Source organism: Balaenoptera acutorostrata, chromosome 4 (assembly GCF_949987535.1).
Source record: "Balaenoptera acutorostrata chromosome 4, mBalAcu1.1, whole genome shotgun sequence".
Classification (NCBI taxonomy): Eukaryota; Metazoa; Chordata; class Mammalia; order Artiodactyla; family Balaenopteridae; genus Balaenoptera; species Balaenoptera acutorostrata.
The window spans coordinates 8970470-8986075 of record NC_080067.1 but is presented as its reverse complement, the minus strand read 5'-3'; the positions used below and the strand labels follow the sequence as shown (position 1 = coordinate 8986075).

At 34.9% G+C, this 15606-nt stretch overlaps 1 long non-coding RNA gene across 1 annotated transcript in view; it reads left to right on the top strand.

The window, feature by feature from the left end:
• LOC103011275 (uncharacterized) overlaps window positions 1-15356 on the top strand; it is a 46123-nt gene extending 30767 nt beyond the window's left edge. The window contains exons 3-4 of the long non-coding RNA XR_449737.2: window positions 9495-9850; window positions 10470-15356. This is a non-coding gene — a long non-coding RNA (uncharacterized LOC103011275). The remainder of the gene's footprint in view (window positions 1-9494; window positions 9851-10469) is intronic.
• The last annotated feature ends 250 nt before the right edge of the window (window positions 15357-15606 follow it).

The window sequence follows — 15606 nt, the reverse complement described above, 5'->3', positions numbered from 1 at the left end:
ACTCTTTGGGGTCTTTTGTGGTTACATACTAATTTTACAATTATTTGTTATAGTTCTATGAAAAATGCCATTGGAATTTTGATAGGGATTGCATTGAATTTGTAGATTGTTTCAGGTTGTATGGGAATTGTAACAATATTACTTCTTCCAGGACTTCCCTGGTGGTCCAGTGGTTAAGACTCCCTGTTTCCACTGCAGGGGGCATGGGTTCAATCCCTGGTCAGGGAACTAAGACCCTGCATGCCATGCAGCATGGACAAAAATTTTAAAAAAGCAAAAACAATGGTCACCTAATTTATGACAAGGGAGGCAAGAACATACAATGGAGAAAGGACAGCCTTTTCAATAAGTGGTGCTGGGAAAACTGGACAGCTACATGTAAAAGAATTAAATTAGAACACTACATAACACCATACACAAAAATAAACTCCAAATGGATTAAAGACCTAAATGTAAGACCAGACACTATAAAACTCTTAGAGGAAAACACAGGAAAAACACTCTTTGACATAAACCACAGCAAGATCTTTTTTGACACACCTCCTAGAGTAACAGAGATTAAAAACAAAAATAAACAAATGGGACTTAAACTTAAAAGCTTTTGCACAGCAAAGGAAACCATAAACAAGACAAAAAGACAACCCTCAGAATGGGAGAAAATATTTGTAAATGAAACAACAGACAAAGGATTAATCTCCAAAATATACAAAGAGCTCATGGAGCTCAATATCAAAACAACAAACAATCCAATTAAAAAATGGGCAGGACACCTAAATAGACATATCACCAAGGAAGACATATAGATGGCCAAGAGGCACATGAAAAGATGCTCAACATCACTAATTATTAGAGACATGCAAATCAAAACTGCAATGAGGTATCACCTCATGCCGGTCAGAATGGCTATTATCAAAAAAATCTAGAAACAATAAATGCTGGAAAGGGTGTGGTGAAAAGGGAACCCTCCTGCACTGTTGGTGGGATGTAAATTGATACAACCACTATGGAAAACAATATGGAGGTTCCTTAAAAAACTAAAAATAGAATTACCATATGACCCAGCAATCCCACTACTGGGCATATACCCTGAGAAAACCATAATTCAAAAAGAGACGTGTACCACAATGTTCACTGCACCATTATTTACAATAGCTAGGACATGGAAGCAACCTAAGTGTCCATCAACAGATGAAAGGATAAAGAAGATATGGCATATATATACAATGGAATATTACTCAGCCATAAAAGGAAATGAAATTGAGTTATTTGTAATGAGATGGATGGACCTAGAGTCTGTCATACAGAGTGAAGTAAGTCAGAAAGAGAAAAACAAATACTGTATTCTAACGCATATATATGGAATCTAAAAAAAAAAAAGGTACTGATGAGACCTAGTTGCAGGGCAGGAATAAAGATGTAAACAAAGAGAATGGACTTGAGGACACAGGGTGGGAGGGGGAAGCTGGGGCAAAGTGAAAGTAGCATCAACATATATACACTAGTGAATGTAAAATGTTAGCTGTTTGGAAGCAGCAGCATGGCACAGGGAGATCAGCTCAGTGCTCTGCAATGACCTAGAGGGGTTGGATAAGGAGGATGGGAGGGAGGCTCAAGAGGGAGGGGATATGGGGACATATGGATGGATATGGCTGATTCACTTTGGTGTACAATAGAAACTAACACAGTATTTGAAGCAATTATACTCCAATAAAGATCTATTTAAAAAATTAAAAAGCAAAAACAAAAACAAAAAACAATATTACTTCTTCCAATCCATGAACACAGTATACCTTTCCATTTATTTCTGTTGTCTTCAATTTCTTTCATCAAAGTCTTATAGTTTCCAGAGTACAGGTCTTTCACCTCCTTGGTTAAATTTATTACTAGGTATTTTATTCTTTTTGATGCAATTGTAACTGGATGATTTTTAAAATTTCTCTTTCTGATAGATCATTATTACTGTATAGAAATGCAACAGATTTCTGTATGTTAATTTTGTATTCTGCAACTTTAGTGAATTAATTTATTCTAAGAGTTTTTTTGGTGGAGTCTTTAGGATTTTCTATATATAGTATCATGTCATCTGCAAACAGTGACAGTTTTACTCCTTTTCTAATATGGGTGCCTTTTATTTCTTTCTGTTCTTTCCTCTTCTTTCTTCTTTCTTTCTTTCTTTCTTCTTTCTTTCTTTCTTTCTTTCTTTCTTTCTTTCTTTCTTTCTTTCTTTCTTTCTTTCTTTCTTTTTTTGGTCTTTTTGCTGTGGCTAGGATTTCCAATACTATGTTGAATAAAAGTGGTGAGAGTGGGCATTCTTGTCTGGTTCCAGATCTTAGAGGAAATGATGATGTTAGCTGTGGGTGTGTCATAGATGGCCTTTTTATGTTGAGGTTATTTTCCCTGTATTCCCACATTGTTGAGAGTTTTTATCATAAATGAAAGTTAAATTTTGTTAAAAGCTTTTACTGAATCTACTAAAATAATCATATAATTTTAATCCTTAATTTTGGTTTATCATATTGATTGATTTGTAGATTTTGAACCATCTTTGCATCCATGGGATAAATCCCACTTGATCATGGTGTATGATCCTTTTAATGTATTATTGAATTTGGTTTTCTAATATTTTGTTGAGGATTTTTGCATCTGTGTTCATCAGGGATATTGACCTGTAATTCTCTCTGTCTCTTTTTTAATAGTGTTTTGTTTGGTTTTGGTATCAGGATAATGCTGACCTTATAGAATAAGTTTGGAAGAGTTCCTCCTTCTGGCATTTTTTAAAAATTTAAAGTTCTGATTGTTTGTTGCTAATATATAAAAATACGATTGATTTTTATATATTGATCTTTTATCCTGAAACATTTCCTAAACTCACCTAATAGTTCTAGTAGTTTTTTAATAGATTGCAATGGAGTTATACATAAACAATTATGTTGTTTCTGAATAAAGACAGTTTTATTTCTGCCTTTCCAATCTGGATGCCTTTTATTTCTTTTTCTTGCTTTATTGCACTGACAAGAAATTCCAATACAATATTGAAGAGAAGTAGTGAGAGTGGACATCCTGCTTTGTTTCTGATTTCAGGTAAAGCTGTATTTACAGTTTTTTAGCTGTATTTTTGTAGATTCCCTTTATAAAACTGAGAAATTTCCCTTGTATTTCTAGTTTTCTAAGAGTTTTTATCTGGAATGTATGTTGAAATTTGTCAGGTGTTTTCTTCTGCATCTATTGAGGTGTTAATATAATTTTTCTTTATTTCATTTATTTGTTTCTTTGTTATTATGAAACTCATTGGCAAATTTCTACTGTTAAACCAACTTTGCACAACCTTGCACACTCAGTCAGAATGTGTTATCTTTTTACATAGTGTCAGATTTAATTTGCTCAAATTTTGATGAGAAAAATTTCATTTATGATCATGAGGGATATTGGTCTGCAATTGTTTTTCTTGTAATGTATTCATCTGTTTTGAAATCAGGGCATTCTGGGGAGTATTTTCCCCTTTTCAATTGTGTGGAAGTATTTGTGTAGAGTTGATATTATTTCTTCCTTAAGTCTTCAGTAGAATATTCCAGTGAAGCCATCTTTGCCTCAGTATTTCTTTGTAGGAAGTTTCTAAACTACAAAGTTAACTTCTCTAATAGGTGGAGGGATATTTATGCTGTCTAGTTTTTTCTTGAGTGAGGTTTGATGGTCTGTATCTTTCAAGGAGTCGGCCCATTACCTTTAAGTTGCAGAGTTTATTGGTATAAAGTTGTGTATGTAGAATCATTTTGATATTTGTAAAGTCTCTAGTGATATCACCTCTCTCATTTCTGATATTGACAATTTATATTTCCCCTTTTCCCCTGATTAGTGTAGAGATTTATCAATTTTACTGATCTTCTCAAGAAGTTGATGAATTCTTTCAGTTTTCATACATCTAAAAACGTCTTCATCTTGCTTTCATTTTTGAGACATTTTCACTAAATATAAAATTCTAGAACAACAGATTTTTTTCCCTTTTAACACTTTAAAGAGGTTGTTCTACTGTTGTTTTTTTCTCTTGCATTGTTTGCAACAAGAAATCTACTATTATTCTTTTCTTTGTTCCTTTGTACATTTCTTTTTCTCTGATTGCTTTTAGGGTTTTCTGTTTATCACTGGTTTTGATCAGTTTGATTATGCTGTGCCTGGGTATCATTTTCTTTATGTTTCTGTAGCTTCTCAGCTTCATGTGTTTACAGTTTCAAACAAATTTGGAAAATTTTCATCCATAACTTCTTCAAATTATTTTTTGCCTCTCTCCCCATTGTGACTTCATATATTAGGCTACTTGAAATGGTCCCACACCTCACTGACCCTCTGTCTAATTTTTAAATTTCTCTGTGTTTCATTTTGGATTGTTTCTATTGCTATGCCTTCAAGTTCACTAATCTTTTCTCTCACAATGTCTCATCTACTGTTAATCCTAGAAAGTATATTTTTTACTTCACACACTCTAGTTTTCACCATTAGAAGTTTGATTTGGATCTTTTTTATATCTTCCATGTTTTTGCTTAACTTTTTGAACATATGGAATACCGTTATAATAACCATTTTAACATCCTTCTCTGCTAACTCTAACATCTGTGGTTCATTCTTAATCAGATTCAATTGATTGATTTATCTCCTCATTATGGATCATATTTTCCTGTTTCTTTGTGTGTCTGGAACTTTTTGATTGAATGCCAGACATTGTAAATTATACCTTGTGGGATGTTGAATATTTTTGTGTTTCTATAAATACTCTTGAGCTTTGTTCTGGGACACAGTTAAGTTACTTGGAAACAGTTTTGTCTTTTCTGGTATTGCTTTTAATAACTATTAGGCAGAACCAATGTCGTGTTTATTCATGGGCTAATTATTCCCCATTGACGAAAGATGCTTCTGAGTATTGTACTCAATGCCCTGTAAATCATCAGGTTTCCAGTCTGCCTGATGGGTACACGCAAGATTCTTACCCCTGAGTGTTCACTGGGCACTGGTACCTCTAATCCTTTTGGGTGTTTCTTTCACTGGTCCCAGGTAATTCCCTCACATGCACACACTGACCTGTACTCAGCTGTGTACTCAAGGGGGACACTCTGTAGGTATCTGCAGTACTTTCTCTGTGTAGCTCGTTACTCTCTGGTACTCTGTCCCATGAACTATAACTACCTTGCTCTCCTCAGCTCAAGGAGCTGGCTGCACTCCACCTGAGCTCTCGCCATCTAGATGTAGACTGGAAACTCTTGTAAGGTAGCAAGATGGAACAACATAGGGTTCATTTGGTTTGTTTCTCATATCTGAGGGACCAGTATCATTTATCACTTGAAGATCAAATGTCTTGAAAACAATTGCTTCGTATATTTTTTCTAATTTTTGGTTGTTTTTGGTGGGAGACTAAGTCAGTTCCTTATTCTCCATCCTGGCCAGAGGCAGGCGTTCTCCTTATTTGATTTTTCTTTTTGACTTCTACTGGATTCTTTAAGATCAGGATAAAGAAGAAAAGAATATTTCAAGAAACTCACAAAGAGATTTCAGGTATGCAGCATCGGTGTTTGACAATTAAACAGAGCAGTGGGCCATTCTCAACTTCAGTTTCATTAATCTGCTAAAGAAAAAGAGGAATCTGCATGAAATTCACAACTCAGATTGCTCTGTTAGCCACTGTGTCAGAAGGCTTGAGAGCTGCGCTCTGGAGAAACAAAATCCCTGACAGTTGTTGATGCTTTTGTAAGAGGAGACTTCTGTTATTTTAGCAAACAGAAAGACTGCATAAAAATGTCAAAAAGAAACTACTTTTGAAGAAAAAAATAGAAACTGACTCACTAAAGGGACCTATTGGGGATAATTACCCGGAACCTGTGGTAGATCAAGAGGGCTGATTTAAAGTTATTGTTTCTGCAAATTCTGCAAAAAACCAAAAAATAAAACAAAGATTTTTTTCCTGGCTTTGCCAGTAGTGGAAACATTCCTGCCACAGCCGTAATCTCATGTAAACTGCACAAGTGAGTTTTTCTCTCTGAGTTCCTTGAACCTCCTTTTCTGTAATACAGAGCAAAATTGGCTTATGACAAAACATTAAAAACTATAATTTGAAATAGTGTTTTGGTTTTTGGTTATCAGTGATAGATTACAGAGGCTTTAGTTTGTTGGTTTCCTGCTGCCTTAAGTCAGTAAAGCCTGAACTTTCTCATCTGACACCTGTTCAACTCTGAGGATGCTGATTAATTCATGGTGGAAAGCTATCAACTTCACAACTCAGACCTCTACATTCTTGAAATGCCCTCTCATGGGAGACATAAGATGAGCTTTGAATTAATTGAGATAAATAAATATTCAATCCTTTGGCTACCACCATATTTTCTTTCATTCTAAAAACATCTTCTCACTTGAACTTTATCACCAATAAAAATATATTAAAATTTAATTTAACTAATATCACCTCAAGAATTACTATATTATCTCTGAATGATATCTGTGCTTTTCTGGTCACCCATATACTAGTTGTTATTTTCTTGCCTGATGTACAGCAAACTGATTCAGTTATACTCCTCCCCGCCATATATATATATATATATATATATATATATATATATACACACATATTCTTATATATAGGTAAAATAATATATATATTCTTTTACAAATTCTTTTCCATTATAGGTTATTGCTAGGTATTGAATATAGTTCCCTGTGCTATACAGTAGGACCTTGTTGTTTATCTATTTCTATTGATATCAGTAGTGTGTACCTGTTAATCCCAAACTCCTAACTCATCCCTCCTCCCGCCCATCTTTCCCCTTGGTGACCATAAGTTTGTTTTCTACGTCTGTGAGCTTGTTTCTGTTTTGTACATAAGTTCATTTGTATCATTTTTTTAGATTCCACATATAAGTGGTATCATATGATATTTGTCTTTCTCTGTCTGACTTACTTCACTTAGTGTGATAATCTCTAGGTCCATCCATGTTGCTGCAAATGGCATTATTTCATTCTTTTTTATGGCTGAGTAGTGTTCCATTGTATATATATATACATATATATACACATATATACATATATATGTGTGTATATATATATGTATATATATATATATGTATATATATATATACCACATCTTCTTTATCCATTCATCTGTTGATGTACACTTAGGTTGCTTCCATGCCTTGGCTATTGTAAATAGTGCTGTTATGAACATTAGTGTGCATGTATCCTTTCAAATTAGTTTTCATCTTTTCCAGATATATGCCCAGGAGTGTGATTGCTGGATCATATGGTAGCTCTATTTTGTTTTTTAAGAAACTTCCGTACTGTTCTCCATAGTAACATAGTTGTTCTTAACTTATACAAGTATACCTTTTATTAAAATCCAACCAATTCAGTTTCAAGTTGATAGATCCTTGTTAAAAAAGAATTTCAAATAGGATTTCAAGTAGATTTAACCTCAGAAAAGTTAAATATAAACACTTAATGTGAATAAGCCTGGAATAATTGACTGGTTTATTACATTTTTGGAAATCAATTCTATCTTCTGAGACTTGAAAGCTTCCAGGTCTTAATTCACATTAAGCTCTAATGGCCGATGTCATGTTCCCTCCACTGTGTCTCCTTTGCGGGGGGTGGACATCCTGGATTTTTATGAGAATGGGGTTACCAAAGTTGTAATGGATTAAATACTGAGCAGTGTTATGAAGTATAATCCCACTGGAGAAGCATGGGAAGCCCATATAAGTTATTCCACTTTAGAGTTATCTCACCCAAGGGGTAAGGGAGCTACAGTTTTTATCCTCCAACATTCCTCTGATATTGCTTGAGCATTACTTCTGGAGGCATGGATTCCAGAAACTTACAGTTTGTTGAACAGGTGGCAAAGTGAATTCCATCAGTGAGAGGACACCCCAACAAAACCTGCTGGTGCTGGGAGCTGGGAGTCGGAGCAAGTGCAAACAAATGCTAACAGGGACGTGATATGGGAGAGGCACTGACACCATCTGCTCTAAAACTGCACCCGAGAGACAAGATGGAACATTCTGGACAAATGAGTGTCTATTAAACAAAAACGCAAAAATAATACTTGATCTCCTGTGTCGGTTGGAATAGGGTTGGTTATATTGCAGTTAAAAAAGCAACCAATTAGTAGTGGCTCAATGCCACAAAAGTTTATTTTTCACTCATGGTTGCCCAGGGGCCTCTGTGGATTGTATTCATTCAAAGATCCAAGATGGTAGAAGTGCCACCACGTCAAACTCGGCCAATTGCATATCAGAGGGAAAAGTGAGGCTTTGCCTTGGCAATTAAATAGTTTGACCTGCAGTGACTTGTGCCACTTTGACCCACAAATGATCACCTAGGATTATTTTCATAGTCAAATCCACCATGAGCTGTGTACGTGCCCTCCACCATGTATCTGGAAGAAGAGAGAAACAAGCGGTTAAGGACTACCACATCCCAAGACTAACAATAACTTCAGATGGATCAATGACCTGACCCCAAAAGTGGCATTAAAGGAACAGAATAAACCATGAGTGAGGTTTATACACATTTCAAGTGATTTCTAAGTAACATGCAAAACCCAGAAGCTGCAAGGGAAAGAGACTGACAAATTTAAATGCATAAAATGTTGAAAAAGTGTGATGTGACAAACATACCATAGAAAAGTAGAGAGTCAAAAGACTAAAAACATGTGTTAACGTAGCAGAATAGATGCTAATTTTTTTAATATACTAAGAACAAAATAAGAGAAATTCAGCACCCAGAAGAAAAATGAGCATGGAAAAAGGCAATTCATAGATAATGACATTCATGTGGCCTGTAAACATATGACATACAAAATAAAATAAAAATGCTGCTTTTTAGTCATCGCTTGGAGCAAAAGTACAAAGGTACAATGAAACTCAGGCATTCTCATATACTATGGGTAGGAATACAAAGAAATTCAACCTTTAGTTTTCTTTGTATTTTTGAATATTTCTATCAACATTTTAAATGTACATCCTCTTTGACCTAGTAATTTTATGTCTAGGATTTTGATCTAGATATAAACTTGAACAAATGTGCCAGATTTATGTACAAGTATGTTCAATGAAACATTATTTGTTATGACAACACTACCCCCAAAAAACCGATTGTCCATAAATAGAGGATTAGTTAAATGAATTACAGTACATACTTATAATGGAATATTCTGTAGTCATTGAAAAGCATGAAGTAGATTTCTGTGGGCTCATATGGAGAGTCTAGGATAGATTATTAATGAAATGTAAAATAACAAAAAAAAAACTATAGTGTAATCCCATTTGTGTATGTCTTGTATATGCATCAAAGATTTGTAAAAGGATGCGTGAGTGATTGTTAAGAGTGATAATATGTGAGCAGGGCTAATAGTGGTCCAGAGAGGGAGACAGGGGTTAGAGTGGACATTAATTATTTTTTGGCCAAGAACATTTATTCTTCCTTCTTTGTGTAAAATTTTATCCTTCCCTCTCACTCAGGTCACACGCTTTGGGTGGGTGCTTCATCACTGTGATTCCAGACGTGGAGTATAAGATGGATGCCTGGTCAAACAGCCTATCCAATTCCTTGAGCCGCAGTGATTGGTCAGGGATGTTACGAGCTGCAAGCTGGTCCTATCAGAGTCAGTCTTAGGATGCAATTGTGAGCTTCCTGGAATATAAACTCTTTTCTTCTGGATGTGAGTCTGGAAAAATGTACGCTGAAACTATTGTGGCATCTGCAATTTGTATATACACATATATACACAATGGAATATTACTCAGCCATGAAAAAGAAGGAAACAACACCATTTGCAACAGCATAGATGGACCTGTAGATCATCATACTAAACGAAGTAAGTCAGACAGAGAGAGACAAATATCTTATGATACCACTTATATGTAGAATCTAAAAAATGATACAAATGAACTTATTTACAAAACAGAATAGACATAGAAAACAAACTTATGGTTAGCAAAGGGATGGGGAGGGGATAAATTAGGACTTTGGGATTAACATATACACACTACTTATATAAAATAGGTAAACAACAAGGTCCTACTATACAGCACAGGGAACTATACCCAGTGCCCTGTAATAACCTATAATGGAAAAGAATCCGAAAAAGTATATATATATGTATAACTGAACCACTTTGCTGTACACTTGAAACTAATACAACATTGTAAATTAACTATACTTCAATTAAAAAAAAGAGTTAACATAAAAAAATAATGAGGTTGATCTTTGTGTAGTCATATGGAAAGATGCTCCGGGGATGTGAATAATTCAGGTTCCAGAAAAACATGTAGAGCACATCCCTTTATGGAAAAGAAACACTTTTTATGTGCATCAAAATCCTGAAAGCTCTACAGCAAATTAAGTAATTGTTTCCAAAGTATTGATTTATGGGAGGGAAGGTGATTTCCTATTTCATATCCTAATAATTGAAAATCTTTTATCCCCATCCTTAGGTGAGAAAGTCTTCAAATATAAGATTCATGTCGTCTTTGAAGATGATCTTAAAGTGATTTGTTCATATTAGGTAACAATATTTGTTACCTAATTTGTTCAAATTAGGTAACTCTACTTTGTGGAGTGAATGAATATGAAAAAAGGAAAAATTAAAGTGAATTAAGAAGTGGATTTCACCTCATAGAAAAAGGAATACTCAGCAAGTCTTCTGTGTCTGGAAGGGGTGAATTTCAAATATTACCGTTTCCGTAGGCTTTGAAGAATTAATTCAGTCACAAGACCCCAGTATCCACCCCAGTTCTACTTGGTCCTTTGCAAATGAAGTTATTCTGAGAACAGAAACATTTTGTTTTGTTACTGGAGATTTTCTCCTCAAGGGTGGCTGTCAGAATAAATTGGGGTTATGCTACAGCCACAACTCAAAAATCTCAGGGGCTTAGAACAATACAAATATACTTACTGTGCATGTGACATTTCCAAAGCAAATTAGCAATGGGACTTTGTTCTTTATAGTCAATCAGGAACCCAGGTAGATGGAGGTCGCATCTCAAAATGTGAATCCACCATCACAGTGTAAAGAAGGTAGCATCATGGCAAACCGTGCCCTGGTTCTTCAAGCTGCCACCTGGAAGTGATGCACATCCTATGTTTCATGGCCCGTGCAAGTCACATGACCACATCTCCCATCAGGGAGGCAGGGATGTGCAATCTCACACTGTGCAAATTCTGAGAAATGATGGATGGGATTTATTTCCATGTGAAATCATCCACATGTACATAATTTTCAACATCCCAGTATGGACTCCCTTCTCTTGAGGTCTATTTCTTATACCTGTATCTTAACCCTTTGCCCATAAATTGTTTCCCAGAACACATGCTTCCTCTCACTCCATACCCACAACTGAAAGAGTGAAAGAGAGAGAGAGAGAGAGAGCGCAGGAGAGAGGCTACCCACAGCTAAGCTACACTTAGCTACTTTCTTATTCCTGTTCTGACCATATAATATAGCAGATAATTATGGTGCAAGTGATTTCCACTCCTCGTAGGTGATCATACTTGAGATTCTATTGATTTTTTCACCTTGGGGATGTAAAGAGAGCACCTTTTACCTATTAGTAGGGGGTTAACAAGTTTCTGCAGAATAAAAATTCTTTGGACATTTTAATTGCTATTTTCAGCAAATACAAAGCAAATTGGTACATGTTCCCTGGGGTGAGTGGGGAACTCAATAAATTTATTGAGTGGTGAGAATAGAATGATTAAAACTATAAAGTAAATGCTTACATTTGGAAAAGGGGATCTTGTTCCACAAGTTCTGAGTAATAAGAACTCTAATTTCTTTTAGTTATCATGCATGACACGAAATATATAATTTATTGTGAAGTGGACTGCCCCAAATAGGTCATGTTGTTATCTTTATGGCAAAATTTGAACTCTAGCAGATACAAGCTCCATGCTCATTTTTGGCATTATTCTAACATTATTTTTGTTTTTATTTATTTGTTGGTTTATTTACTTATTTATCTTTCTTTTTAAAAAATTGTGGTATAATTGACATATAACATTATATTAGTTTCAGGCATACAAGATAAAGATTCAATATTTGTATGTACTGCAAAATGATTACCACAATAATTCTAGTTGCCATCCTTTACCATATAAAGTTACAACAAACTTTTTTTCCCTTGTGATGAGAACTCTAAAATGTACTCTCTTGGCAACTTTCAAAGTATTATTGACTATAGTCACCATGCTGTACATTACATCCCTATGACTTATTTATTTTAAACCTGTAAGTTCTAACATTTTTTATTTTTAAAAGAATATTTTTGTTTGATTTGTTTATAGTAGAGATGCTGTTCTATATATTTTCTGTTCAAGTGTCACTTGTTTATAATAAAACCACTTAAAGTTCCACTGCTAAATTCACACCTTTAGTAGGAAAAAATCTGAAGTAACCTTGGTAAACACAAATGGAAGTCAAAAACCACAGAGTATTATATCCTCCAGGAATAAATTTAACACTGTGTATTCCAATCAGAAATAATGGGTCATATTTAACCATGTCAAAAATGACTAAGACTTCACTTGGATAGCAAGCTAATCCTTTGCAATGTTACTCAATTACAAGGAATCTATTTGTCTAACAGCATGGGAATGACTAATTAAATTATGATGTCATTATACAAAAGACTATTATTATATTTATAAAGAATTTAAACTCTGGGACAGTGGAAAAGGCAGGAAAATGCATACATTGTCAATTTAAACTATTTAAAACAATATGCAAAGGAGAGAAAGACAACAAATTATAAAGAGCATTATCTTTGGATGCTGAAATTAGACGTTTACTAATTATTTTAAATACTTTGGGACAATAAAGTCCAGTCATTTTATAATTAGAAAAACTTAAACTTTTTCTGTTTCAAATCCCAAGATTCTTTTTGTTATTGTTGTTCGTTGGTTTTACCTGCACTAATCAGATATTTTTGGATTCAGTTCTGGGCTTTTGAACCAAAAGAAGATCTTTAGAACAAGAAAGAAGATAATAGAAGATAAACATGAAGATGATTGAAGGTCTGGGAGATATGAATCAAGATTATTAGGCCCAGCAGAGAGCTGACTGGGTGGCATTTAAGTAGATGATAGATTCCCACATAGAACATGATGGTGATCTAGGACATGAGTCACTCAATCATCATTTCTTAAATGATTTTTAAAAATAAGTGAATGAATGGCCAATATGAAAAAGTATTAAAACTATGGAAAGAGAAATCTACATTTGGTATAAGGTGACATAAGTTTCTTTAAAATATAGAAAGTCTTGTATTGGCTCCTTCCAGAAAGAGTTGAGGAGGCGTTAGAAAGTAAAAGGGAAAATTAGGGTGCAAGTTAAGTATGAGCTCACAAAGATCTAAATTCTGATGTTCCATGAGGAATGGCCACAAAGACCCAACCCCAAGGAATAAGGGTTCTACACCTGGCAAACTAGATGTACAGCAATAAGGTGATTGATTCTCAAACTCTGGAATATCAGTATTTTTGGATAAAAACCTTTTTTTACGAAGTTAAGCATCACCAATACAAAACACTTTTGTCTAGAGAATGCTTGAGGTTAAATGATTATAATTTATTAACACCTCTGGAGAGAAACGGAGCTTTGAATACATTCCTTTGATCTACTAATGTTGGATCAAAAATGACTGATTATTCAGTATATGTTGAGGATCCACAGAGAGGTAATTTTCTTTCTAAAGTCATATCAGCAATGTTCATGTCTTCACGGAGGGTACTGTTCACTCTGTGTACACACACACACAAACACACACACACACACAACCTATCCTCATTATTTGCAGATTCCGCTGTGCAAATTTGCCTACTTGCTAAAATTTACCTGTAACCCCTAGATCAGTACTCGTGGCACTTTCACGGTCATTTGTGGACATACAATTTCAGTGCACCGGATGTGCACATTCCCAGCAAAGGATGAACAAAGCAACACTGCTTTCTTGTTTCAGCTCTCTTACTCTAAACACGTACCCTTTTTGTGGTCTATTTAGTGCCACATTTTTTACAAGTTGATCTTTTGGTGATTTTTCTGTTTAAAATGGGCCCCAAACACAGTGCCGAAGACCTGAAGTGCTGTCTAGTATCCCCACGATCAAGAAGGCTGTGATGTGTCTTATGAAGAAAATTATGTGTTTAAATAAGCTTCATTTGGTATAAGTCGTAGTGCTGTTGTCTATGAGTTCACTGTTAATGAATCAACAACATATATTAAATAAGGTGTCTTTAAATGGAAACATACCTAAAACAAAGTTATGTTTTGATTGGTTGATGAAAATGCTGTGCCCAGAGGCTCACAGGAACCTAGCCCTGTATTTCCCCTACATCCCCTAATCGCATTAGAATAAATCAGAAAGCTTGTAGCCCAACCATGATTTCCAGTTGCATTCTTATCCTTTTCATCATTATCTTCTGAACCCTAACGTCTTTTCAGTTTTGTTGTCAAAGTTCAGCTCCTAGGGCTTAGAAAATCTTGGCTGCTGGCTTGTACCAGGCTCCACTGTATAGGGTTTCACCAAGTTGCCTATAAGAAGATATCTGCAGATTGGTTCTTCTTATTCTACAAGGCTTGAGTATTTCCAAACTCTGCCCTAGTTATCAAGACATTAGTCTGCCCTGAAATATAAGAAATAGGCTGACACAAATAAGAAAGAATGACAATACCAAGTGTTGACAAAGATGCAAAACAACTGGAATTCTAATACTTTGCTGGTGGGAATGCAAAATGGTTCAGTCATATTGGAAAACAGTTTGGCAGTTTCTTATTAAATTAAACATACACTTACCATACGACCCAACATTTTCACTTCTAAGTATTTCTTCAAGAGAAATGAAAACAGTTTTCTACTAAAGACTTGTATGCAGATGTCCATGGCAGCTTTATTCACAATTACCCCAAATTGGAAATAACCCAAATGTCCATGCAATGATGAATGGGTAAACAAATTATGATATACCCATAAAATGGAATACTACTCAGCAATAAAAAGGAATGAAATATTGATACCAGCAGCAGTATGGATGAATCTCAAAAACATCAGATTGAGCAAGGGTAATTGGATCTAAGCAATTACACACTGAATAACTCCATTTATACGAAACTACAAAAGACAAACCTAATTTAAATGGAAAGAAGGCAGATGAATGGTTGCCTGGGGCTAGAGGTGTTGATGGGGGTAACTGGGAAGGAGGCAACAGAGCTTTCTGGGCTGATGAAAATGTTCTTATATTGTCATTGTGATAGTGATTGCATGGTTTAATAAATTAGCCCAAACTCATCAAAATGTACACTTAAAATGAGTGCATTTTAGTGTATGTCTATTGTACATCAGTAAAACTGATTTAAAAGTAAATAAATCAAAAGCTCAATTTACTTCTTTATTCTCTTTGAGTTCTTTAGGTGCTCCCATTCCTGGGAAAAATGTATGAATGCCTTTGACTTTTGGAATGGGAACCAAGTTGCCAACTACAAAGGAAAACCGAAGCTATTATCTTCAAATTTTGTACCCTTTATTCTGATGAAAGACAGAAGTAATATGAGGAGAGACCCATTTTTAAATGTAAGAT